Raw genomic sequence first — 19,852 nt, forward strand, 5'->3', positions numbered from 1 at the left:
GCCACGTGCAAAAATGCCCATACTATTAAAATATAACAATATTAATGGCATACGGCAATTGGCGTAGCAGGAAAAATAAAAACGGCCAATTTGCAATTTTTTTTTCACTTCAGCTACCCAATATTTTTTTTTATTAAAAGTGAACAAAAAGTCATACACAATTGGTATCACTGAAAAGAACAGATCGTCCCGCAAAAAATGAGCCCTCACACAGCCCCGTGCACATAGCTACAAAAAAGTTATAGGGGTCAAAATATGGTTATGAGAAAAATGTTTTTTCCTCAAAGGTTTAAAAAATAATAATAATCAGTATTAAAACGCAAGAAAAATGATACAAGTGTGGTATCATTTGAACCGTACTGACCTGGAGAATGAAGATAAAAGGTCAATTTTACAGCCTAGTGTACAATGTAAAAAAATTAATAAAAAATCTTTATCAGAATTTCTTCCTATTCTACCCCATTTGGAATTTTTTTCCTGATCCCTACTACATGGTATGCAACCGTAAATGGTGCCATTAGAAAGTACAACTTGTCTCGCAGAAAATAATCCCTAATAAGGCTGTGAATGGAAAAATAAAAAAGTTAGGACAATGGGAAGGCAGGGAGTGAAAAACAAAACTGTGCATAAAATAGTTAATTTGCATAAAATTTTAATGATTCGAAGAATGTCAGGCAAAATGGTCGACCCTTGCACATGTTCACTTCATCAAATCTGGCACTCTTCGAAAAAAGTTTGGACACCCTTGGACTAGGCCATTCCAAACATTTACATGTTTCCCCTTAAACCACTCAAGTGTTGCTTTAGCAGTGTGTTTGGGGTCATTGTCTTGCTGGAAGATGATCCTCCGTCCTAGCCTCAAATCATGCACAGAGTGGTACAGGTTTTGCTCAAGAATATCCCTGTATTTAGCATCATCCATCTTTCCCTCAACTCTGACCAGTTTCCCATTCCCAGCTGCTGAAAAACATCCCCATAGCATGCTGCTAGCACCACCATATTTCACTGTGGGGGTGGTGTTCTTTGGGTGATGTGTTAGGTTTGCGCCAGACATAGTGTTTTCTTTGATGGCCAAAAAGTTAAATTTTAGTCTCCTCAGACCAGAGCACCTTCCTCCATACATTTTGAGAGTCTCCCACATGCCTTTTTGCAAACTCACAACGTCCCTTTTTGTTTTTTGCTGAAAGTAATGGCTTTCTTCTGGCCACTCTGCCATAAAGCCCAATTCTATGGAGCGTACGTCATTTTTTCGTTCTATGTACAGATACTCCAGTCTCTGCTGTAGAACTCTGTAGCTCCTCCCAGGTTACCGTAGGTCTCTGTGCTGGTTTGCTGTTGTGCCATGTTCTTTCCATTTGGTTATGATAGATTTGATGGTGCTCCTGGGGATCATCAAAGATTTGGATTTTTTTTGTAACCTAACCCTGACTTGTACATCTCAACAACATTGTCCCTTACTTGTTTGGAGAGTTCCTTGGTCTTCATGGTAGTGTTTGGTTAGTGATGTTTCTTGCTTAGGTGTTGCAGCCTCTGGGTCCTTTCAAAAAAGGTGTGTGTATGTAATGACACACAATTCTAAACTGGTACATGGATTGCAGGATAAAACTTACCAGGAAAGATTAAAGGACCTTAACATGTATAGCTTGGAAGAAAGACGAGACAGAGTGGATATGATAGAAACTTTTAAATACATAAAGGGAATCAACAAGGTAAAAAGAGGAGAGAATATTTAAAAGAAGAAAAACTGCTGCAAGAGGACATAGTTTTAAATTAGCGGGGCAAAGGTTTAAAAGTAATATCAGGAAGTATTACTTTACTGAGAGAGTAGTGGATGCATGGAATAGCCTTCCTGCAGAAGTGGTAGCTGCAAATACAGTGAAGGAGTTTAAGCATGCATGGGATAGGCATAAGGCCATCCTTCATATAAGATAGGGCCAGGGGCTATCCATAGTACTTAGTATATTGGGCAGACTAGATGGGCCAAATGATTCTTATCTGCCGACACATTCTATGTTTCTATGACAGATCATGTGACACAGATTGCACACAGGTGGACATCATTTCACTAATTCTGTGACTTCTGAAGTTAATTGGTTGCACTAGAGCTTTTTATGGGCTTCCTAACAAAGGGGGTGAAGACATACGCACATGCCAGTTTTCTATTTCTAAACAATAGTTTTATTTTATATATTTTTCTCATTTCACTTCACCAACTTAGACTATTGTGTTCTGATCCATCACATACAATTCAGATTAACAAAACATTGAACTTAAGGCTGTAATGTAACAAAATACAAAAAAAAGTCAAGGCACTGCAAGGCACTGTATAACATTCTCTTTCTAACAAAAGTTATAACTAACCCTGTATCTCACATAGATCCAAAGATCTGCCCATTCATTGCTCCAATTGCTCTGCTAGTTTTAGGTCAAGCTGGCTGCTTAGGGGATGTGTCCTTTTGGACTGCAGCTTCCTCCTGGGCCTCATGCACACAATCTGATGCAGACCCATTCATTTGTATGGAGCTGCATAAAATGCAGACAGCACACCATGTGCTGTCCAGATCCATATGTCTGTTACACAGTGCCGCATTAAGATAGAACATGTCCTCTTCTTGTCCGTATTTCAAACAAGAATAGGCATTTCTACCATAGTGTGGGACATGCTAAACGGGAAAGTACGGTGTGCACATGGCTGGTGTCTGTGTTTTGTGGATACACATTTTGGGGACTGCAAAATTGGATACTGTTGTGTGCCAGAAGCCTTTCACTGCACCTAATGGAAGACATGGCTAGTAGCAATTGGATAGGTGTATGGGTCTTCCTCGATGAGATATGATGAAAACAACAAACAGCAAGTGGCACTATAAAGATGCATTTTATTGACTACATGGCTGTACTGCATTTTTCATTACATACAACTGCAAAAATATTTTGAACTGCTGGTTTGAAAAGTGTACAATTCTTGGGACAACCACTTTAAGAAATTGTGTAATTAAAGTTTGCTACATTAAAAGAGGCATACAAGAGCAGGTGCATTATTAGTATACCTGCAAAAAGCAACACACGAGATTTCCAATGCTTGCTTTATTTAAAGGGAGTTTGTCACCTACTTTGAGTATTATATTCCGCTCATATCAGTTATAGCACAGTTGAGCAACACAAAAATAGTATCTTTATTGTGTCTGTGACACATCCAGAAGATTTAATAAAAATGTTTTTAAAAAATAACTTTATAAAGATATGCAAATTATGTCCTGCAAGTATCCAAGGGTGGTGTTATGGCTGTAAGCTCTCCAAACTCTCTGATGTCCCAGCTTAGAGATCTCTCGTGAGCGCGGGTCACGCATATGTGCATGTTAAGGTCGGTGCTGCAGTGCGCGGGCCTGGTAGTTACCGGCACTCGCGTGAGATCTCCAAACCAGAGGAGGAGGGAGGGAAAGGACTGCAAGGGAAGCGGTTATATCTGCACATCGGTGAGAGGCCTGGGCACTTACAGCCATAATGCCACCCCTAGGCACTTGTGGGGCATAATTTGGCCTAAAGTGTTTTTTTCCCACTTCTGGATGTGGCTCAGACATAATAAATGTACTATTTTTATGTTGGGCAACTGAGCTATAATGTGATATGAGCGGTCTAAAATGCTCAAAGTAGGCGACACTCTTTGAACTACAGATGAGATAACAAACAGCAGATCACCACTCTCACAGCAGCAGATAAAGGTGGTACAATTGTCAGAATGAAGATAGGCAACTATCCGTTATAGCCAGACCTCTGGCTATAGTGGGGCTGTGTAACTGCATGCCATACTCTTGAGAAATACAAAGTTCACTGTGACTGGTTGCTGTGGACAACAAAGACTTTTCATAACTACTGTGTCAGTATATCATTTGGTTTAGACCTATGGTGCATGGCATGATCTAAAGGATTGTGATATAATTTTTTTTACCTCAAAATGCTTTTCACTGTGGTATGGATCATACAAAATCCCCAGGTTTGTTTCCCCAGTGACAGCATGCAGATGGTGTTTTTAAAGTGTGGTACCAGAAGAATGTAGGAGGATTAATCTTTCTAAACATCTCTTCTCAACACACAAGAGGTGTATGATTCGTGCACTGTTTCCCCTATTATAACATTAGGTCTTTATCACAATTTACAATAGTCCTAAGCACAGTATGTAGTAGGGAGACTTGTTACTGTAAAATTGTCAGTCAATACTGTGACTACACAAGCAAACATGATCATGTTTAAGGCTTCATTCACCGTTCATCCTTTTTCGTTCTCGGGGCAGGAAAACAGAAAAAAATGTGGTCCCCATAGACTATAATTAAAATAAACCATTAGGTTTCTGCTCCAAAGAAGATTTTGTAGCGGAGACAAAAGTTGTACATGCAGGACTTTTGTCTCCTCTTCAAAAATCATCTTCTGAGTGTAAACCTAATGGACACCATTATAGTCTATGGGGCCCAGGGGCTCCGTTAGGCTCATTTATGTGCCGAATCCGTCCTTTCCTTTTTACTGCCCTTAAACTGGGCAGGAGAACGGAAAGGCTGAATGGTGATGTGAACTAAGCCTAATTTAACCTTATACAATAGGATTGGTTAAAATAGATTATGAAGAGACTAATTCTGTCACTAAAAAGGCATATTGCACACCATATCCAGGACAAAACATTTTCTAACAGAATGAAATAAGAAACATGGGACCTGATTTATCAATGGAAAAAATTGAAGTTTGTCTGTTGGTGTAAAATTTCTGACAGAGGCACAGCACAGGCAAACTATCACATTCTGACTCATTTTCACCTGCTACAGAAGGTTGGAATTGAAGTTTATCTGAGACAATTTTTTGGGACTTAACCAAAAAATAAATAAATGATAAATATGGTCGAAAACCAAATTGCTCCACAGGAGCAACCAGAACCAGCTGAATTTTTGAATCTGACTGCGGGTACGACCAGACTGCGCTATCGTGGTTGGGGCAATCTGCAGTCAAGAACTGTGCAGCCAATTAGGCGGCAGCTGCCTGATAGTTAACTAATGAAGACTGCATTGTATCGGTGGTGTGAATTTTTAACGGCCACGCAGCACCTTCAATACCATGCCATCATTATGAATTCAGACCGCCTATACAGTGCAGTCCTAATTTAGTTAACTATCAGGCAGCAATGGCCTAATTGGCTGTGCGGTTCTTGAACGCAGCAGGCCACGACTTGACCAGATCATGACCGCACCATATGGTCGTACCCTTAGCAGGCACAAAAATTAATTTAGCCTGTTGCACACTATTGATAAATTTGTCATACTCATAAAATGACAGAAAAGTTGCAGTTTACCCCCAAATATAGATGAAACTGGGCCATGATGTTTTCTTAAAGGGGTTGTCTCATGAAAAATATTCTAAGGTTTTTAAACCAGCACCTGGATCTAATTGCATGTAATGAAAAACTTAACATAACCACTGAGTTAATCAATAAAATGTATCTGTATAGCCCCACCTGCTGTTTTGTTTTTGTTTTCTTATATTTTCTGTCCAGTTCACGGAGATGGCCGCACATGCTCAGTTTCATCCTTAAACTGCCTCCTGATCTGTGATAGGGAGAGAGCTGCAGCAGAATGGACACACTACCTTAGCTGCAGCAGAAAAGACACTCCCCTTCAGCTGCCCACTTGATAGAAATCTAGCAGAGCAATGAATGGGGAGATCTCTGGATCCATTAGAGATACAAGGCCGGTTCTAGCTTTGTTAGAGATTGTCATGTACTATATGATGTCTGATTATCTTTTTTTTACATTATTCATGGGATGACGCCTTTAACCACTTAACTGTTTTGCCCCAGTCCAGCAGTGGTAAAAGTAGTTAACTGGAGGGGGAGGGCTGCTTTAGATGCTGTTATATCCTGAATGGTAGCACCTAGAAACAGGGGAAGATATCACTGATCGGGATGCTGTGAATGCAGCTAAAAGTGAAAGTAAAAACATGTTTTGCCCCCAATTATTTCTGACTCTGATTTTTAACAGTGAATTCTCCTTTGTTGCTTGGACTGTCATTTTGATCCTGCATAAAAGCCTGGCATTTCAGCTTTCAAACAAGACCAGTTGCATGTTTCTAGGAGATTCAGGAAATAGCAGCATCTAAAGCAGTCCTCCCCCCTCCAGTTAGCTATTCCCACTGCCTGAGCTGGGCAAAACAGTTAGGTGGTTAAGCCAAAACCACTTACTGGATATTTACTGTTGTCCTTTTATATTATAGGAGAATTGCGAAGCTCATGATACGATTTGTATCCAAATCATGGCGGTGATGAGATTGCAAGAAAGAGAATCAATGATTTCTGGCACTTGATTTAATATTTTTCTTTTGTTACCTTTCTGATTATAGTATATTAGTGGGCTAAATAAAACTACTTTGCATTTCTTCTTTTCATCATAACAAATGTAATTATTACCACTTATTCTGCTGCATATCTTATGATAGTGACATTAGTGTATAAGATTCAACTGGTCTTGTCGTAGGTTAAGCTTGCTGATGATGTATTGTCCCGATCCATGTTCTGGCGACCACCTTTGAAATTTAGAGTAGTAAGAAAGCGTTTACAAAGCAGGTTGTGTTGGAGAAATTTCTGCTACTGAAAATTGGTTCCATTCATCTGAATGGGTTTGTTATGATGGCAAGCACCCATTCAAATGACTGGAACACATTTTCAGTCACAGAAATTTCTTCAACAAAATCTACAGCAGTTGACGATTAGAGATTAACAAAGTTTTCAAAAATTAGATTCAAACACTTTGCAGAATTAAAAATTATTTTTTTATTCAATCCAAATTTATTCGTGACTTAGCATGTTAAAAATCAGCTATTTCCCGGCTGCAGAGAGCCTGTACATCGTTGACTACACTGTGCATTGCAGAAACATGCATAGCTAGTCCGCTGTGGTAGTAAAAGTTGCTGTATGTCAGTTTCACAGGCGTCACTCTTAGGGCTCTTTCACACGAGCGGATGCCATGCGGGTAATCCGCTACATGAAAGAGTGCCAAGCCGCGCTCTGGACAGCAGAGACACGGAGCATTAATATGATTGAGAACACCACTCAACAAAAAAAAACTTTTCGTCTGCTACTGGGAAAAAAACATTTGTCCTATACTAAATCGAGTGTGCGGATACAAATCCGAAGTCAGAATTGTTGTAAAACTTCACTAAATTTTGCTATGCATAATAATGCCTAAATGAATTAAGCAATTGGAAAGCATTAATAATTTTGAACAGAACTAAAATCGTTCTGTTCAAAATTATTAATGCTTTCCAATTGTTTAATTCATAACTCCAATAATTACCTGATCTACATCAAACTTTGCAAAGTAAACAGTGTATGAAAATGTAATGGAATAACAACATTTCAAAAACTCTCGTTTTTCAGTTTAAAAGTCTTACTTGAGCAAGGCCCAGTACTGTTAAAAGGGCTTCAGGCATCTGCTTTTGCGTTTGTGAACGGTCATATTTTCCTGTTGCAAAAACCAGCAGTAGCCCCCCATCATGTTGGGATTCCAGCGGCCTTGATACCTGTTCTCCAATGTAGAAATATCTTTATGGAACCGCTCTCCATGTTCGTCACTTACGTGTCCCAAGTTGGATGGGAAATGCACTTCAATGACATTCAGCAGCCAAGTTGTTCATATGCTGTAAGCATGTTGTCTACTAATTCAGCATAGTTTGCAGCTCGTCTGTTCACAAGCAAGTTCTGCACTACTAGCACAAATGCATCCCAAGCTGCAAGTTCCAGAGTGTTGAGTTTTGTTCTGAATGTGTCGTCATGCATTAGTTTGTTATTTTGGGGGCCCAAAAAAATTCCAGCCTTTATTTTAGTTTTCAGTGTGCTAAACTTCTTCAAATACTGGAAACCATTTCTATCATGAATAAGTGCAATTACACAATTTTTCATTAAACCAAGTTTAATGTGAAGTGATGGAAGATAAACTTGAAGTGGATCGACCAGTGAGTTGTGTTTTACCTTGTACTGACCAACTGTGTGCTTGACTCCAAGAGGACACTGTCTCATTTTGTAATGATTGTTGTCATCACGACTGTCCTATAGGCACAAGAAACACACATGCTTTGTTTACCCTAACTGTAGGCCAAGACCCTTCAAGGTCAGCACAAATTTTCCATTTATGCTGAGTATTTGATCATTTTCAAAATTGCCTCCATAGAAGCATGTGTCTCTTTTATTCCAATTGCATGAGCCAATGGAACAGATGGTTTCTTGTTACTATTGTGCAACAAGACCGCTTTCAAACTTGTTTTGCCAGAGTATGAATAGCCTCCATTCATCGGGAACATATGTAACATCTAACTCCATCATAAGACCATTTACATCAGTACAGAAACAGACATTGTTTTCCATTGCATAGTATGTAGCTAACTTGTTGTGTCGATGGTGAAAGTGTGAAGTTGTGGTGCCTCGTTGTAGCAAATTTCATTCCTGAAGTCTAGAAGCTAGCAGTTCTGACTTTTCTTTAGATAATGACAGATCTCTTACCAGATCATCTAAATCTGATTGGCTCAGCAAGTGCGGCTGACCCTCCAGTTGTTCTGGATCAGGAAATACATTGTGACAATCAACATCTTCTCCTTCAGGATCGGAACCGTCTGTTTCAATTGCCGTTCCTGCTGTGGTAGAGGCAGGCACTGGATGCTCTACTTCGTGTGGTACTGGTTTAAGAGCAGACTCAGTCAGGATACACAATTTGTGACTTGTTTCTCTTTGAATATCCGGCGATTTTAGTCATGCAAAAGTTTACAAACTTAAGATTTTCCTGCTCACGCCAAACCATAGACATTGCAAAAGCCATTCCTTTCCTTTTACCATTCAACCACTGCGTTAGCCCAGAGTAACACACAGTGCAACAGACATGAGCTGCCCAGCTTTTATCTTGATCTCTCAGTTTTACAGTCAAAGTAATACTTGTAAGCAAGACCGACTTGCTTTGTCAGATTCTTGCACTGATCATAAGTAGTGTATTTGCCACATATGTAGCAGTAATTGTCTGGATCGTTAACACATTTGCGTTTATCCATCTTAAGTTTCAAAACTGATAGCACTATAACAGATCACTTTATCAAAATCTGTCCAGCTTGCCTGAGTGCGTCCGGACAGGTCTGGACATGTCCATTGGAATATTTCCAATATAATGCATTCATATTATAACTAAATAGGCTTTGCATGTATAACTTAAAATCTAAACGTGTCCAGCAGATTTCGAGTTCATATTTGGAATCAACGTGCTCATTTTAGTATAAATAACATGTTTTTCTCTCAGTAGCAATATCATTGTTGTGCGGTGTAATGCTCCGTGCCTCTCTGTGATCTTTTTACTACAAAATCACAGTGCAGCAGATTACTCGCACGGCATCCGCTCGTGTGAAAGTGCCCTTGGAATCACTTCACTTATTTAGTCAGTTACGGGACCAAAACTGACCAAATGACTCAAGTGTGAACTCAACCTTACATGTCAGTGTTTGCGTCAGGTATAAAGAACCGTTCAGTGGCCCAAGATTATACTATAGAGTGAAAGAGCACACTTCTTTTACACAGTCAGCTAATTCCACATAGATTTCTACAAAACCTGGGTGTCAGCATTTTCCCTCCTTCTGATCCTTCACGAGAACAAACCCAAAAAACTGATCCTTTCTTTTGAGCATCTGTCTTCACACGGTCAGGAAAAAAAGGAGTGGATCCAAAACACAGATGACACGTGACTGGAATATTTTCTGTGTTTTGTACCCACTCCTGCTTGTAGCTTCCAAATCATGATAATTTCCTGATGCAAAATAGAGACTGTGTGATAGAGGCCTTACGGATGCTCCTAAGAGATGATCCATTGTGTTTTACATTTTTTTCTTCCTTCAGAAAGATCAGAAGATGGGTTACATAAATGGTGATGTCAACAAAGGCAAAACAGGGACACTAGTGGCCCAGGGTGGCAACTGCATGAGAAGTCAACATAGTGGCCCAATCACAGAGTAGGGAGGGTGGCAACCACATGAGGAGTCAACACAGTGGCCCAGTCACAGAATAGGCAGGTGGGGGGCAACAGCACAAGATGGTGTGTGGCAGCAGGTGTGTGGCAGCAGGCGGGTGGCAGCATCAGAATAGAGGCCATCAGGTGGCCAGAAGAAACTGGTCTTTTATTTTATTTTTTTCAAGAAGTTATGATGTGGCACCCAGAATGATCTGGTCTGATGAATCAGGCATTGGCGTGTAGAATTAATGGCTGATCCATGCCTGATTTATCTTCAGAGTCTCTCAACATTTTGGGTGGAAAGAGTTCTTATTGGTGTAACTATGCCACACTGCTGGCTGGGCAGGAAAGCTTGTCCAGGGCAAACTCAGCCATTTGCGGCCACAAATCAAGTTTCGTTGCCCAGTAGTGCAGGGTATCTTGGATGTGGTGTGGCAGTGTGCAATCCAAGCATGGCACTAGTCCAGGTTCTGCTTCATGTCTTGCTTCTGGTGTGTGGTTTCTTCAGTAGGCGGGTGAAGAAAAGTGCTCATTAACCCCTTAATTCATAACGCCGTACATGTATAGAGCTGGCACTGAGAGGAAGCAGTGATCTCGTCGCCCATGTCACTTAACCCCTCAGATGCTGCAAACAATGCTGATCATGGCACCTGTGAGTGAAGGCAGATGGATGCGGCTCCCTATGCCTTCCGATCGGAGACCCAGCAGTGAAATTACAGGGCTCCGATCGGTTTCCATGGCAATCTGGATGCTGCTGAAGTGATGCAGGCCTGTCATGGCTTTCTCCATACTGACCTATGCATGAGGCATAGCTCAGAATGGATACTGGAAAAATCCTAGTCAACCTAATAGAGATATATTAGGGTGAATAGTATAGGGCAGTGGTGGCGACCCTATGGCACGGGTGCCAGAGGCAGCACTCAGAGCCCTCGCTGTGGGCCCCCACACCCTGGAAACAGTCTATGGTGTACCAATATGCCTAAGACTTTTCCTGCCATTCATCAGGGCATGGTGCACTATGAACGGCACAGGCAGGGCACTGAATGTAGGCAGGCTATTATAGCTAAGTGATAAAGTACATGGAAGATATACTATACTGGACTGTAGTATTCAGGTTACATTGCATGAACTAACCCCTCGGGTAAACGCCGTAAAAAAAACATAAAAAAAAAAAAATCCATTTTGTATTAGCAAGCGAACAAAGTCATATGCACCCCAAAATAGTGCCAATCAATCATCTCATCCCGTAAAAATGATACCCTACCTAAGACAATAGCCCAAAAAAAAAAAAATATATATATATATATATATATATATATATGGCTCTCAGACAATGTAGACACTAAAACATGATTTTTTTATATATTTATTTGTTTTAAAAAGTTTACATATTAGGTATTGACACGTTCGTAACAACCTGCTCTATAAAAATATTACATGATTTAAAACCTCAGGTGAACACCGTAAAAAAAATAAAACGGTGTAAAAAAAAAAGCCACCTTTTTGTCACCTTACATCACAAAAAGTGTGATACAAGCGATCAAAAAGTCATACGCACCCCAAAATCATACCGATCAAACCGACATCTCATCACTCAAAAAATGAGATTCTACCTAGGACAATCGCCCCCAAAAAAAACTATGGCTCTCAGAATATGGAGACACGAAAACATGATTTATTTATTTTTGTTTCAAAAATTGTTATTGTGTAAAACTTAAAAAAAAGTATACATATTAGGTATCGCCACGTCCGTAAGAACCTGCTGTATAAAAATATCACATGACCTAACCCCTCAGGTGAACATCGTAAAAAATAAATAAAATAGAAATTTTGTAAAAAAAAAAAAAAAAAAAGCCACCTTACATCATAAAAAGTGTAATACCAAACTATCTAAAAGTCATATGTACCCTTAAATAGTACCAATCAAGCTGTCATCTCACGATGAGGAGAGAAGAAGTAAAATAGTCGTGGCACTCACCGGAGTAGACAAAATATTGCTGCTTTATTGAAGCTTCCTTAGAAGAAATAACATAGTGGATCCAGGGGCGGACACGCTATTGCAAGCGGCGACGGCCGTTTCGCGCGTGGGATCGCGCTTCCTCGGGCCGCTGTATATGTCATTGCGCTGACTCGCGCTTTATGCAGGCGGACTCAGTGCAGCCGGTGCCATCAGCCACAGCTCTGCGTCCCTGGATTAGTTACGTAAGTAAAAACATATGAACAGCGGGTACAAATGTAAATACTGGAGACAGACTAATAACTAAATACGACACAGATTATGTAGGGATATCCATAACATTGTATAGCAATATCCATGACATTAAATTCATGGCTGTAAATTCATATACAAGTGGAGGGGGAGAGAAAAAGATTTAGATACAGCAATACTGGTACAAATACGGTTGAATAAGCTGAGCTACACGTGCTGATGACACAAAGACTACATATGCCGTGGATACCGGATATCGCATTATAAACCATTCGCCCCTCTATTTGAGACACATCTAAATTACAGAAACACTGACATGTCGTTCTTGTCATTCATGCCTGCTGCACCCATTGCTCCAGTCTGCATTATTCACCTTGCCTCCCTCCGCAGGAGCAGGCGATGCCGGTCATCTCCTCTAGGGATGGGACAGACATGTTCGACCCCCGCAAAGGAGAGACAACGTGGATAAGCGTCGTGGGTGGTGCGAATATGGTCAATAAGACGTGGACTACCTCTGCCTGACCGTATAGAACCGACATGTTCATGGATGCGTTCAAACAGGGGGCGAATAATTTTGCCTATGTAGAAGCGTTTGCAAGGGCAGAAAACGACATATACCACGTAAGATGTACGGCAGTTGATGAATTCACGGACAGTATGTTTTATCCCCCCTATCTGTAAGTCTTTAGTGCAAGCATTGAGTGCGCAAAATGAACAATGGCCACACTTGAAGTTGCCACTGGGCTTCTTGAGCCAAGTCTCGTCTCGGGGCATAATAAATGCACTCCTGACCAGCTTATCCTTAAGCGTGGGGCATCTTCTAAATGTGACCAATGGTTTTTCATTTGCAAACTTGCTGAGAGAAGAGTCCCCTTTCAAGAGATCCCAATTTTGGTTGATGACCTGTTTAATCACTTCAGCCGCAGGGCTGCATTGAAAGGAGAAGGAAAAGCGCAAGGATTTGGCATCAAATGTCCTCCCCATGAGCAAAGTATTACGATCTAATTTTGCGGCTTTATGTAAGGCCGTTGAGACTCTTCTCGACGGATAGCCCCTATCCAGGAGCCTATCCCTAAGCTCACCAGCCTGTCTGTGAAAGCCCTCATCAGTGTCGTTAATCCTCCGTAACCGGACAAATTGTCCGTATGGGACAGCACGCTTAACCGATGGTGGGTGGAAGCTGGTCTGGTGGAGGAGGGAGTTGGTCGCCGTGGGCTTACAAAACCCACTGGTATGTACAATGCCATCTTTTACAGTGACATGCACATCTAAAAAGTCTAGAGACTCACCACCAAAATTGATGGTGAATTTCATATTCATTTGATTATGTGCATTAAGGTGATCAACGAACGAACGCACGGCAGGTCCCCCCCCCCCCCCCCCCCCGACCAGACCAGAAAAATGTCATCCACATACCTTAAAAACAGATGGATATGTCTTAAGAAGGGGTTATCCATCGAGAAGATATAAGTCTCGTCAAATACCGCCAGGTACAGGTTGGCAAATGTGCACGAAACGGGTGTGCCCATTGCGGTACCATTGTCCATCGAACTGAAAGACATTATTACTGAGGACAAGGTCCAATGCTTCATGGATGAAGTCATTAAATGCCCTGTCCTTATCGCTTTTATCAAGGACCGGACTGACAGCCTGAAGTCCCAAGTCATGGGGGATTCTGGTATATAAGCTTTCGACGTCCAAAGACACCAGGTTAAACTCATCCTGCCACCTGTGTCTTTTAGGTACGTCGGGGTGCTACCCAGCAAGTGTCTGAGGAGCCAGTCAATATAGCCAGACAAAGGCTCAGTCACTGACCCGATCCCGGCAATGATGGGACGGCCCGGGCGTTGGGTCAATGATTTGTGAACTTTTGTCACGAAGTACCATACAGGGGTTATCGGGAAGACAGGGATGAGTCGATCTCTCATACTTTTAGATAGAAACCCATTCAACACATATCGATTGATGAGGGAGAACAGCTTAGACGATATCTCAGGTATGGGGTCTCCCCTGAGCTTTAAATATACTGCATTGTCTCCCAGTTTCCTGTGTGCTTCTTCAAGATAATACTCCCTGGGCATCAGGACCACGTTCCCTCCCTTGTCGGCCGGCTTAATTACTATATTGTCCTGCTTTTTTAGCCACAAGAGAGCGCGGGATTCTTCTACCGTGAGGTTAGAAGGTGCTGCGGGATACACCAGCGCACGCATTTCCCTGAGTACTCGCTTGTGGAAAAGATCAACTGCCGAGCCGGCCGGCATGGGAGGAAGGAAGGTGGACCTGATGCCCCCTGTGTATTTACTAAACTGGCCCTGAATGTCTAAAGGCTCCTCTGGCTCTGTATTGGACAGAAAGTGGATGCAATGGAAATCAGTAAGGGACATAGTAGCTGGGACTTCCCCCGGTGGCGGGGTAGGGCCCTGCATGGGGGTCTCAGCAAACAGCTTTTTGAGATACAGCTTGCGGACCGACAAAAACAGGTCAATCTCAAAATCCACAAGGCTGAACTGCCCTGGCAGGCTGTATCCCAGCCCCCTATTGAGGAGTGGGATACAGCCGGGGGGCAGTTCTAAGCCCGCAAGATTGATAACAATGTCCTTAGTAGGTGCATTAGGGTTAAGTTCATCATCCGTTACTGTCGCCAGGAAACCTGGCGCCTCCTTCCCGTGGACTTCCGGGGTTCCCTAGGTTGTTCTTGAGCGTCTGCCACACCCCCTTCTCGTGCCTTTTCTAAAGGGGATGGTTCGTCACCCGAGTTGGCTCCATTTCCTTCCGATTGTTCCAAAAGTTATGGCGTCCTCGGCGAGGCATGCGCTTGGGGCGAATTCTTTTTTTGCCCCAGTCAAACACGCGATCCAGTTCGTAATCATTTTTATCTCTGATGAACTTGTCCCTTTTGCGATCTTTTATATCTGCCTGCGAGGTTAATAGCTTCTTCTTTAGCCTCTTTTCGAAATTGGCAAACTGCGACTCCAAGAGTCTCTTTTTTGGAGTTCCTCACGCGCTTTACTTAGCTCGCCTGTGACGGCCGCATATTCCATTGGTCACATTTAGAAGATGCCCCACGCTTAAGGATAAGCTGGTCAGGAGTGCATTTATTATGCCCCGAGACGAGACTTGGCTCAAGAAGCCCAGTGGCAACTTCAAGTGTGGCCATTGTTCATTTTGCGCACTCAATGCTTGCACTAAAGACTTACAGATGGGGGGGTAAAACATACTGTCCGTGAATTCATCAACTGCCGTACATCTTACGTGGTATATGTCGTTTTCTGCCCTTGCAAACGCTTCTACATAGGCAAAACTATTCGCCCCCTTTTTGAACGCATCCGTGAACATGTCGGTTCTATACGGTTAGGCAGAGGTAGTCCACGTCTTATTGACCATATTCGCACCACCCACGACGCTTATCCACGTTGTCTCTCCTTTGCGGGGGTCGAACATGTCCGTCCCATCCCTAGGGGAGGTGACCGGCATCGCCTGCTCCTGCGGAGGGAGGCAAGGTGAATAATGCAGACTGAAGCAATGGGTGCAGCAGGCATGAATGACAAGAACGACATGCCAGTGTTTCTGTAATTTGGATGCGTCTCAAACAGAGGGGCGAATGGTTTATAATGCGATATCCGGTATCCACACTCCACGGCATATGTAGTCTTTGTGTCATCAGCACGTGTAGCTCAGCTTATTCAACCGTATTTGTACCAGTATTGCTGTATCTAAATCTTTTTCTCTCCCCCTCCACTTGTATATGAATTTACAGCCATGAATTTAATATCATGGATATTGCTATACAATGTTATGGATATCCCTACATAATCTGTGTCGTATTTATAGTTATTAGTCTGTCTCCAGTATTTACATTTGTACCCGCTGTTCACATGTTTTTACTTACGTCACTAATCCAGGGACGCAGAGCTGTGGCTGATGGCACCGGCCGCACTGAGTCCGCCTGCATAAAGCGCGAGTCAGCGCAATGACGTATACAGGTCATTCTTAAAAAATTAGCATGTTGTGATAAAGTTCATTATTTTCTGTAATGTACTGATAAACATTAGACTTTCATATATTTTAGATTCATTACACACCAACTGAAGTAGTTCAAGCCTTTTATTGTTTTAATATTGATGATTTTGGCATACAGCTCATGAAAACCCAAAATTCCTATCTCAAAAAATTAGCATATCATGAAAAGGTTCTCTAAACGAGCTATTAACGTAATCATCTGAATCAACTAATTAACTCTAAACACCTGCAAAAGAGTCCTGAGGCTTTTTTTTTTTTTTTTTTGAGTTCAACTTTTTTATTGAAAACATTTTCATGAGATGATCAGCAGAACTGTTATTGCAAAACAATTCAATTTAAGGTGGACGCAGCCACCAGGGACATTGATATTTCCATAAGCAAAGTTTCTATTATCATGGATTACATGTAGCAGTCACTGGGTATAAGTCATTAATATAACTTACAAAACAGAAACAACAGGTATTGAACACAGGTCTGTCTAATCAGGAGTCTCAACTACAGGAGGGACCCTTCCGATAGTATGTATATATCTATATGACCACTCCCCTCTCAGGGGCCATATGTTTAAGGGACATCTACCCAGAAAACTTCGGGTGAGCTAACCAGGGGTTCCAGATATGTCTGTATTTTACAGGAGGGAGCATTGAGGATGGGATCATCTTCTCATAACGGCAGGTGGTGTTTAGCACAGTTACCACCTCCAAGATATCTGGAGGGCACGCTTTCTTCCAATGGCGGGTTATAACCAGTTTAGCGCTGAGTAAAATGTGTCCCACTATGGGCCTATACGACGGGCACAAGCGCCGAATGCCCAAGAACAAGAGAGCAAGTTCCGGGGAGGGGGGGATGTCCTGACCCGACACTTCCCCCAGCAATGCAAACACCTGCTTCCAGAAATCAGTGATAGCTGGGCATGCCCATAGAACATGGAGCAGAGAGCCTACGTTTCCACAGCCCCTCCAACACAGGGGAGAGGATGTAGGATATATGATATGTAACCTTTGGGGTGTAAAGTACCAGTTTAATAAAGTCTTAACACCAGCCTCATAATGTGTGATACACCTAAAGTTAGAGGTTAAGAAGCCCAATGCAGAGGACCAGTGATCCCCAGAAAATGTAGTGCCCAATTCTCGTTCCCATTTCTGGAATGGGTTGGATTTGGCAAATTTAGATTTTTCCCCCATGTATTCATATATACGTCCCGTTGCCCCTTTTTTCAGCAAGCCCTGGGAGCAATAGAGTTGTAGGATCCCTGTATGAGTGGGAGGGGGCTTCGTGATAATAGATGCTAGTAAGTGTTTAACCCTGAGATAATTGAAGACCTCTCTAGCCGAAAGTTGGAACATTTGCTGGATAGAGGTGAACGGGAGAACCTTTCCAGAACATAGGAGCTGAGATACCCTCTCAATCCCTTGAGCACGCCAACCGTGGAGAGATATATCCCCTAAAGTCCATTCCAGGGAATGAGTGTCCAAGTGAGAGAGAAGAGCATCAGTAGAGTCAGCGTACACATTGTGGAAACGTAACCAGACCCTCCCCACATGTCGTACTGTCTGCAGAGAGACATCAGGAACCTTTCCATTCCATAATATGCCAATCAGCAGGTCCCGTAGAGAGCCTTTTTTAAGTGAGTGAGACTCAATTTGGTGCCAAGCTTTACTACACTGTTTGTCCCACCATTCCCTAGCAAGCGACAGACTGATAGCACTATGGTAATCCCTAATACATGGCAGTCCCAACCCTCCGGCCTTTTTTCGTAAGAAAAGCTGTTTTTGGACAATCCTGGGTTTAGACGATTTCCAAATGTACTTGGACAATATAGCCTGCGCTTTACGAAAAAATGTATCAGGGGCTGGAATAGGGAGGGCTCTAAATATATAGATCAGTTTAGGCAATGTCATCATCTGAAATGCAGCCACTCTACCGACCCACGATATCTCCTTCATGGAATAGTGAGAGAAATCAGATGACAGTATCAAGAAGGGGCTCATAGTTCCGCTTATATAAATGAGAGCAGGGGTACGTCAGCTTGATTCCCAAGTACGGGAGTTCCACTTCCTGCCAGTCTAGGGGAAATCGGGACTTTAACACTTCAGCATCACATTGGGGAATATTGATTAACAGGGCTTGAGATTTGGAATTGTTAATTTTATAATAAGAAAGCGTGCCAAAGTGCGCTATTATGTCAAAGGCTGAGCTTAGTGACTGAAGAGGACTCGATAGGGTGAGGATAATGTCGTCAGCATACAACGAAATTCTATGATCCCGTCCTCCGACATCTACACCACGAATGAGGGTAGCCCTCCTAATGTGTTGAGCTAAGGGTTCCAAAGCCAAGATGAACAGGAGGGGTGATAAAGGGCAGCCTTGACGCGACCCATTGGTAATCCGGAAAGGAGCAGACAGTACCCCATTAACCCATACCTTAGCCATTGGGGAAGCATATAAACTGTAGAAGGCGTTCAATATGCTACCCTGAAAGCCCATCTTACCAAGAACCGAGAATGCGAACGACCAATGTAACCGGTCGAACGCCTTCTCTGCGTCTAGGGTCACCGCCAGCATTGGAAGGTTGTTTTGTTCAGCGTAATCAAACAAGTTAATCAACCTTCTAGTGTTGTCCGAAGATATACGGCCTTTAACGAACCCCGTTTGGTCATCCTTAATCAAGGAAGGGAGTATTGCTGACAATCTGTTGGCTATCAACTTGGCAAAAATTTTGATGTCCGAATTTAGTAGCGAGATTGGTCTGAAGTTTTGAGGGGTATCAGGAGGCTTCCCAGGTTTTGGCAACGTAACTATAAGGGCTGTAAGCATCTCTGGCGGGAATGGGGTTCCTTCCAGAGCACGGTTAAAAATATCGAGGAAGTGAGGGGATAACACGGGGAGGAAATGCTTGTAGTATTCATTCGACAAGCCATCCGGGCCAGGGGATTTACCTGACGGGAGATTTGCTATAATCCTTTGGAGCTCTATGGACGTGAGAGGGACATTTAATGAATGAAGCTGGTCAGGGGAGAGGGTGGGCAATTCAGACTGAGTTAGGAAGCTCTCCACCAGTTCAGGGTAGCTATCAGGCAGGACAACTGTATCCTTGAGATTGTATAGACTATGGTAATAAGAGCGGAACTGTTCCGCGATATCTCTAGGGTCGAGTAATTTTGCTTTAGAACATGGGTGTATAAGAAACGGGATTTTAGATTTAGTTTGCTGAGCCTTAAGTTGATTCGCCAACAATTTGCCAGCTCTGTTTCCCTGGGCATAATACCTCGACTTTAATCTGAGCAGAGACCTAGAATAGTCACGTGACATCAGACTACACAGTTTATCCCTCGCTACCTTTAGTAGGGAAGATGTATGAGCTGTAGGGGACGTCTTGTTCCGACTCTCAAGCTCTGCGACCGATTTAAGCAGCTGAGAAATTTCCCTTTCCCTAATTTTCCGTAGCTTGCATTTCAATCTAATCAAGGAGCCCCTAATGAATGCCTTATGTGTCTGCCAAAGGATGTATTGATCCGTAACAGATCCGTCATTAATGGAGAAGAACTCCTGCAACTCAGCAGATAGCTCTCTAACAGTGTCTGGGTTAGAGAATAGAAACGTGTCATTA

The sequence above is a fragment of the Bufo gargarizans genome, chromosome 5, assembly GCF_014858855.1.
Source record: "Bufo gargarizans isolate SCDJY-AF-19 chromosome 5, ASM1485885v1, whole genome shotgun sequence".
NCBI classification, from domain to species: domain Eukaryota; kingdom Metazoa; phylum Chordata; class Amphibia; order Anura; family Bufonidae; genus Bufo; species Bufo gargarizans.